The sequence below is a fragment of the Drosophila novamexicana genome, unplaced genomic scaffold (assembly GCF_003285875.2).
Source record: "Drosophila novamexicana strain 15010-1031.04,08,12 unplaced genomic scaffold, DnovRS2.1 tig00002103-arrow-arrow-pilon, whole genome shotgun sequence".
Taxonomy (NCBI): Eukaryota; Metazoa; Arthropoda; class Insecta; order Diptera; family Drosophilidae; genus Drosophila; species Drosophila novamexicana.
This window is the reverse complement of record NW_020824940.1, coordinates 66377-73869: the sequence shown is the minus strand read 5'-3', so window position 1 is coordinate 73869 and position 7493 is coordinate 66377. Positions and strand designations below refer to the sequence as shown.

General features: G+C 43.6%; 1 non-coding gene across 1 annotated transcript; it reads right to left on the bottom strand.

Annotated features, from left to right (window-relative positions):
- Nucleotides 1-6237: 6237 nt before the first annotated feature.
- On the bottom strand, nt 6238-6416 carry LOC115768936. The gene has a single exon (XR_004018635.1). It is a non-coding gene; the product is annotated as a 5.8S ribosomal RNA (ribosomal RNA).
- Nucleotides 6417-7493: the final 1077 nt, after the last annotated feature.

The following is a 7493-nucleotide window of genomic DNA, read 5'->3' as shown; positions in this document are numbered from 1 at the left end:
TACAGTAATATTTACCGCAAAGTTTTATGGCTTTGTTTACGCCAAAGCGAACACCTGCACCTTATCTTTTGTTTTCGAAACAAAAATAACTCCGCGACACGTCTGCTCGCGACGAACGTCTGGAACAAACTGTAGGGACAAAACAAACAAACATTTGTTTAACGTGGCGTTTACCCCGTAGGGGTTTACTACCACGGTATTCGAAATACAGCGAGCCGAAACAAAGCGTCGGACTAGCGCATTCCCCCTTGGTGGGAGGTGAGGTCTATCTATACCTCCGCTGGTCTATGGGTACAGCACCCGGTTGACACGCAACTCCACGCCGAGTGAAAACTCTCCCCACAATTGGGTATCGAACCACAGCCACCACGATACTCCCCGAAGGGCCGCACCAACTAACCTGGACGGAACGAGTTCCGTGGGCTCCTGGTTACCCGTGGTACCAAATTACAGCTTTGGTCGGCAGTTCGTAGCAATTGCCACTTCCCAGTTTTGTTGACGACAAACAAGGAATGGATCATCCATTGTTCGACTTACCCCAAGGGGTTTGTCTACCAGATTAAGCTCTGTTCGGCTTCGTGACACAGTCCATGCCACTCCCAGTTTTGGCTAACGTCAGCCCGGCACTGGTCGGCCCTGTGTGGCTGTACTTCACTCCATCCCTCGCCGCCGTCTAGCAAACACCGCCCGCGCAAACATCTCCAGGAGTAACAGCCGCTCTGGTGTCTCCAAGACCCGGGAAAAGTCCCAACGGGTACCTTCTCTCCTGACACCAAGTCCGTCGAGGTCTCGCAGATCTGCATAGAGTGGGCAAGCAACTAGCACGTGCTGCCAGTCTTCATACTCAGCACCGCATTGACATGCGGGCGTTGCACTCAGACTTCTCTGATGCAGAAATGCATTTAGCGACCCGTGGCCCGTCAGCAAGAATCCAGCGTGAAGACCGAATCCAAAGTCTCGCCGGCTGTAAACGAAGTATGCGTCCGGGATAAACTGATGAGTCGGTCGACCGTGCTCATCACTATCCCACCTCCGTTGCCACTCGGAGCACATGCCTTCGTCCAGCAACGCCTTCATCTGCCTCTGGTCTAGATTTGCCACATCTAGACCGAACAGCCAGTCACTATCCTCCAGCGGGTGGGCACGCTTGACCTTGAATCTGATTGCCAATTGCTTGGCAACCAAATCCAACGGCGGAGCTCCAGCAAGCACCTGCAGTGCCACGGTGGACACTGTACGGCATACCGGTAGGCATCCTAAGAGCATGACTCTTTGGCAGGAGATGAGGCGCCTCCTGGCCCCCGACTCTCCCCTGACCGCGGAATACCATACCGAGGCACCAAACAGTGCGCAAGGCACCATGAGTCCGGCATATACAGTGCGTCTGGCTCGGGGACTGAGGCCCCAGTCAACCCGTAACACGCGGCCTAATGCTCCGACGACTCCAGTCAGTTTATCCCGCAATCCTGCGATATGCGGCTGAAAATTCAACCGTTCACCGACTGTGATGCCAAGGTACCGGTACTTGTCGACATATGGTAGGCTTGCTCCTGCAAACCGTACCACGGGCGGCCTGGAAACGGCAAAACGCCCCTTCAACATCATCATTGCCGTCTTGCTGGTTGAGATCGACACTCCGACCTCGGCTCCCCAAGTTCCCACGACGGACATTAGCTCTGCTGCTCGACGTTCCAGTTCGGCTCTCGACCTTCCCTCGACAAGAACCAGCAGGTCATCGGCATATGCACTAAATGTGCACAAGGGCTCCAGGCGTTGGAGCAGGACATCCATCATGGTGTTCCAGATGAACGGCCCGCTGATGGATCCCTGGGGACACCCTCGCGTGACCTCCACCTCGACTTCGCCATATCTGCTGGTCATCCTGGCTTGCCTGCCACAGAAGAAGCTCCTCCACAAGCTAGCTTCCTTGCATCCCGCATCGATCAAGCGGCGCATCCCCAATAGGGACAAGAAAAGTCAGTGGGCTTAACGTGAGCACCTGCCATGTTGGCTTAATCACACGGTATTCGAAAATACAACGAGCCGAAACAATGCGTCGGACTATCGCCCCTCCAGGACACTGTCCCTGCTCGAACAGTATCCCTTCGGTACCAATTGAATGAATGCCGGGCGGAGGCAATACATTCCCTCATTGGTGGGAGGTGAGGCCGGTCTAAAACCTCATAAAAAAGCTATGTATTGGTTGAAACGCAACTCCACGTCGAGCAAGCTCTACCCGCTTTGGGTATAAACCACAGCCACCACGATACTCCCCGAAGGGCCGCAACCAAAAAGTCAGGACGGAACAAGTTCCGTGGGCTCCTGGCTACCCGTGGTACCAAATTTACTTACAGTTTTGGTCGACTGCCGTAGATGTATAGTACCCAGTTTGGCCTCCACCGGCCTAAGAATGGGTCGTCTTATTGTTTTCGCCGCTCGAATTAGCTGGTTGTCCGAATATAGCTCGGACAATCACCCAGGGTCACCACGAGGAGGCCACTAATAATTATATGTGGGGCACAATGTGCCTTCGAGTCGACTTGACTAATGATTTACGAAATACGCAACATGCCCTTCTACATCGGTCCATTAAACCCCAGTAGATAGGGACAGGAAAGTCAGTGGGCTTAACGTGAGCACCTGCCATGTTGGCTTAATCTCACGGTATTCGAAAATACAACGAGCCGAAACAATGCGTCGGACTATCGCCCCTCCAGGACACTGTCCCTGCTCGAACAGTATCCCTTCGGTACCAATTGAATGAATGCCGGGCGGAGGCAATACATTCCCTCATTGGTGGGAGGTGAGGCCGGTCTAAAACCTCATAAAAAAGCTATGTATTGGTTGAAACGCAACTCCACGTCGAGCAAGCTCTACCCGCTTTGGGTATAAACCACAGCCACCACGATACTCCCCGAAGGGCCGCAACCAAAAAGTCAGGACGGAACAAGTTCCGTGGGCTCCTGGCTACCCGTGGTACCAAATTTACTTACAGTTTTGGTCGACTGCCGTAGATGTATACTACCCAGTTTGGCCTCCACCGGCCTAAGAATGGGTCGTCTTATTGTTTTCGCCGCTCGAATTAGCTGGTTGTCCGAATATACCTCGGACAATCACCCAGGGTCAACACGAGGAGGCCACTAATAATTATATGTGGGGCACAATGTGCCTTCGAGTTGACTTGACTAATGATTTACGAAATACGCAACATGCCCTTCTACATCGGTCCATTAAACCCCAGTAGATAGGGACAGAAAAGTCAGTGGGCTTAACGTGAGCACCTGCCATGTTGGCTTAATCTCACGGTATTCGAAAATACAACGAGCCGAAATAATGCGTCGGACTATCGCCCCTCCAGGACACTGTCCCTGCTCGAACAGTATCCCTTCGGTACCAATTGAATGAATGCCAGGCGGAGGCAATACATTCCCTCATTGGTGGGAGGTGAGGCCGGTCAAAACCTCATAAAAAAAGCTATGTATTGGTTGAAACGCAACTCCACGTCGAGCAAGCTCTACCCGCTTTGGGTATAAACTATCCGGGGAACAAGAAACTACCATAAATGATAGAAACTTTATTTACCCAGAACGAGCACATAAACCATGTTATTGTTTCCCAATCAAGCCCGACTATCTCAATCTTCAGAGCCAATCCTTATTCCGAAGTTACGGATCTAATTTGCCGACTTCCCTTACCTACATTATTCTATCGACTAGAGACTCTTCACCTTGGAGACCAGCTGCGGATATTGGTACGGCCTGTTGAGAAGTTTACGTGTCCCCACCATAAATTTTCAAGGTCCGAGGAGAAAATATCGACACAACAGTATATGTCATGCTCTTCTAGCCCATCTACCATATCTCTCTGCGAAAGACTTCCATGGTAGTACGGCTATAAAACAGAAAAGAAAACTCTTCCGATACCTCTCGACGGCTTCTTTATGGTCGTTCCTGTTGCCAGGATGAGCACGAGGCCCATATTTAATAACAAACGGATACTCAACAGGTTACGGGATTGGAACCGTATTCCCTTTCGTTCAAAATTATTCAAGTGTATAAAAATCGGTTAGATGACAAATATATTTAGATTTTTCTTTACTTGAAAATTTTCGGCTTTCGCCATGAACTTAGGACCGACTAACTCGTGATCAACCACTGTTCACACGAAACCCTTCTCCACTTCAGTCCTCCAAGGTCTCATTCGATTATTTGCTACTACCACCAAGATCTGTACCAATAGCGGCTCCATGCAGGCTTACGCCAAACACTTCTATGCACACCATTGTACCTTCCTACTCACTAAAGTTTCAAAATTTATATTACAAGTAATATAAACCATCTACTTTAGCGGTAATGTATAGGTATACAACTTAAGCGCCATCCATTTTAAGGGCTAGTTGCTTCGGCAGGTGAGTTGTTACACACTCCTTAGCGGATTTCGACTTCCATGATCACCGTCCTGCTGTTTTAAGCAACCAACGCCTTTCATGGTTTCTGTATGAGTTGTTAATTTGGGCACCGTAACATTACGTTTGGTTCATCCCACAGCGCCAGTTCTGCTTACCAAAAGTGGCCCACTGGGCACATTATATCATAACCTTAAACTTCATATCAAGAAAGTTAAGGTTCTTACCCATTTAAAGTTTGAGAATAGGTTAAGATCGTTTCGACCCTAAGGCCTCTAATCATTCGCTTTACCAGATAAGATTATTTTATACAACAGTTAAATGCACCAGCTATCCTGAGGGAAACTTCGGAAGGAACCAGCTACTAGATGGTTCGATTGGTCTTTCGCCCCTAAACTCAATTCTGACAATCGATTTGCACGTCAGAACTGTTTCGGTCTTCCATCAGGGTTTCCCCTGACTTCAACCTGATCAAATATAGTTCACCATCTTTCGGGTCACAGCATATATGCTCAAGGTACGTTCCAGTTAGAGGCATAAATAATATAAATATTATTATACATAACTATATAGAGCGCCCCGGGATTGCGTTAATTAACTATAAATAGTTAAAAAACAAATCCCATTAATAGTCAAGTTAATTACGCTATTAGGTTTATATCCCAATAACTTGCACATATGTTAGACTCCTTGGTCCGTGTTTCAGGACGGGTCCCGAAGGTATCCTGAATCTTTCGCATTGTTAATCATACAAATGCATATAATAAACACAAATATCAATGATAATTATGCCATTATATAATTGCGAAAAATTAACGAACTGTAATCATATAAATCTATCAGCACTTTATCAAATTTATATCTTTTATTTTATGTTAAAATGCAAGCATATAATTCAAATAAGCAATCAGACATAATTTTATGATAAATATTTATGCTAATAGATTACAATGTCCTTATATGGATAAAATGCACACTATTATTATAATATTGTTTAAAATATTACAATTCTAATGATGAATTTTCCATAACGGATATTCAGGTTCATCGGTTTCACGTACTATTTAACTCTCTACTCAGAGTTCTTTTCAACTTTCCCTCACGGTACTTGTTTACTATCGGTCTCATGGTTATATTTAGTTTTAGATGGAGTTCACCACCCACTTAGTGCTGCACTATCAAGCAACACGACTCTTTGGAAACACCATCTAGTAATCATTAACGTTATACGGGCCTGGCACCCTCTATGGGTAAATGGCCTCATTTAAAAAGGACTTAAATCGTTAACTTCTCAACTAGAATATTGATGTTCCGTACACTGCATCTCACATTTGCCATATAGACAAAGTGACTTAGTGCTGAACTGATTTCTTTTCGCTCGCCGCTACTAAGAAAATCCTTGTTAGTTTCTTTTCCTCCCCTAATTAATATGCTTAAATTCAGGGGGTAGTCCCATATGAGTTGAGGTTGTATGAAACAATGTTAATTGAACATTATTTATTGTTCAATATAATGGGTAATACTTTTGTTCTGAAGTTCCATAAATTTTACAAGAATTCTTTTATCACACATCATTAATAAGAGACAATTCTAGATGAAGGAAAAATGTATTTTTCTATTATGCTAGACATTCCTCAGTATTATTTGATTTGAAAAAAGAAAATATAATTCTTCAGTTTTCTCATACAAAATATACAATGAGTAGTACATCCATATATATATTAATATTATGAATATATTATGCATATCAGGAACACACATAATCTATCCAATTATATACCATATGCTTAAAACTTCGAAAAATTTTAAACAACTTAATTAGCAAAGTCTTACAACCCTCAACCATATGTAGTCCAAGCAGCACTATAAAATTAATTAAAGTACATAACAGCATGGACTGCGATATGCGTTCAAAATGTCGATGTTCATGTGTCCTGCAGTTCACACGATGACGCACAGTTTGCTGCGTTCTTCATCGATCCATGAGCCGAGTGATCCACCGCTTAGAGTGATAATTTTATTTTGTTTTTTTTCATTACGTCACAAATATTTTTTTTGAAAGAAATTAAAAATACACCATTTTACTGTCATATATCAATTCCTTCAATAAAATTTTTTATACCTAAACTGTGTTGCGAACTGTCTTAGTTTTACATATTCTTTAAAAATATAGCATGAATAAGATATTTATATAGATACATGAATTAAATATTTTTATAGAAATATGCAAAGCATTAACCTGAAAGCAGGTACATTAATTTTAAAATTTGGGTTGTTGCGTTTATATAACGTATGCGCATATAACAATGAACAATACATCTGTGCAACGCATGTATATTATGGTACATATACACGCAAGTTTTTTCATCATAAAAACGCATAAACACAGACAAATCCCAAATTGAAAATGATAGATATTATAAATAAATATATACTAATTGGGCATAAGTATGTGTAAATGTGTTTAAATGAATATTTATTTCTATTCAGAAAAATTTTATATATTTCTATATATAAAATTGTTTTTATTAACGGAAATGAACATTATACAATAATGATCCTTCCGCAGGTTCACCTACGGAAACTATGTTACGCCTTTTACTTCCTCTAAATAATCAAGTTCGGTCAACTTTTGCGAAACAACCGCAACACACAAGGCGTCACAGTGATCACGTCCGGAGACCTCACTAAATAATTCAATCGGTAGTAGCGACGGGCGGTGGGTACAAAGGGCAGGGACGTAATCAATGCGAGTTAATGACTCACACTTACTGGGAATTCCAAGTTCATGTGAACTGTTTCAGTTCACAATCCCAAGCATGAAAGTGGTTCAGCGGTTTACCCGGACCTCTCGGTCTAGGAAATACACGTTGATACTTTAATTGTAGCGCGCGTGCAGCCCAGGACATCTAAGGGCATCACAGACCAATTTGTCCATTTAAGAAGCTAGTGTCCTTATAGTGGGACAAACCAACAGGTACGGCTCCACTTATATAAACACATTCAAGCACAATAAACATTTTACTGCCACTATGAATGAAGGCTATATAAGCTTCAACACCATAATCCTGAAGATATCTATTTAATA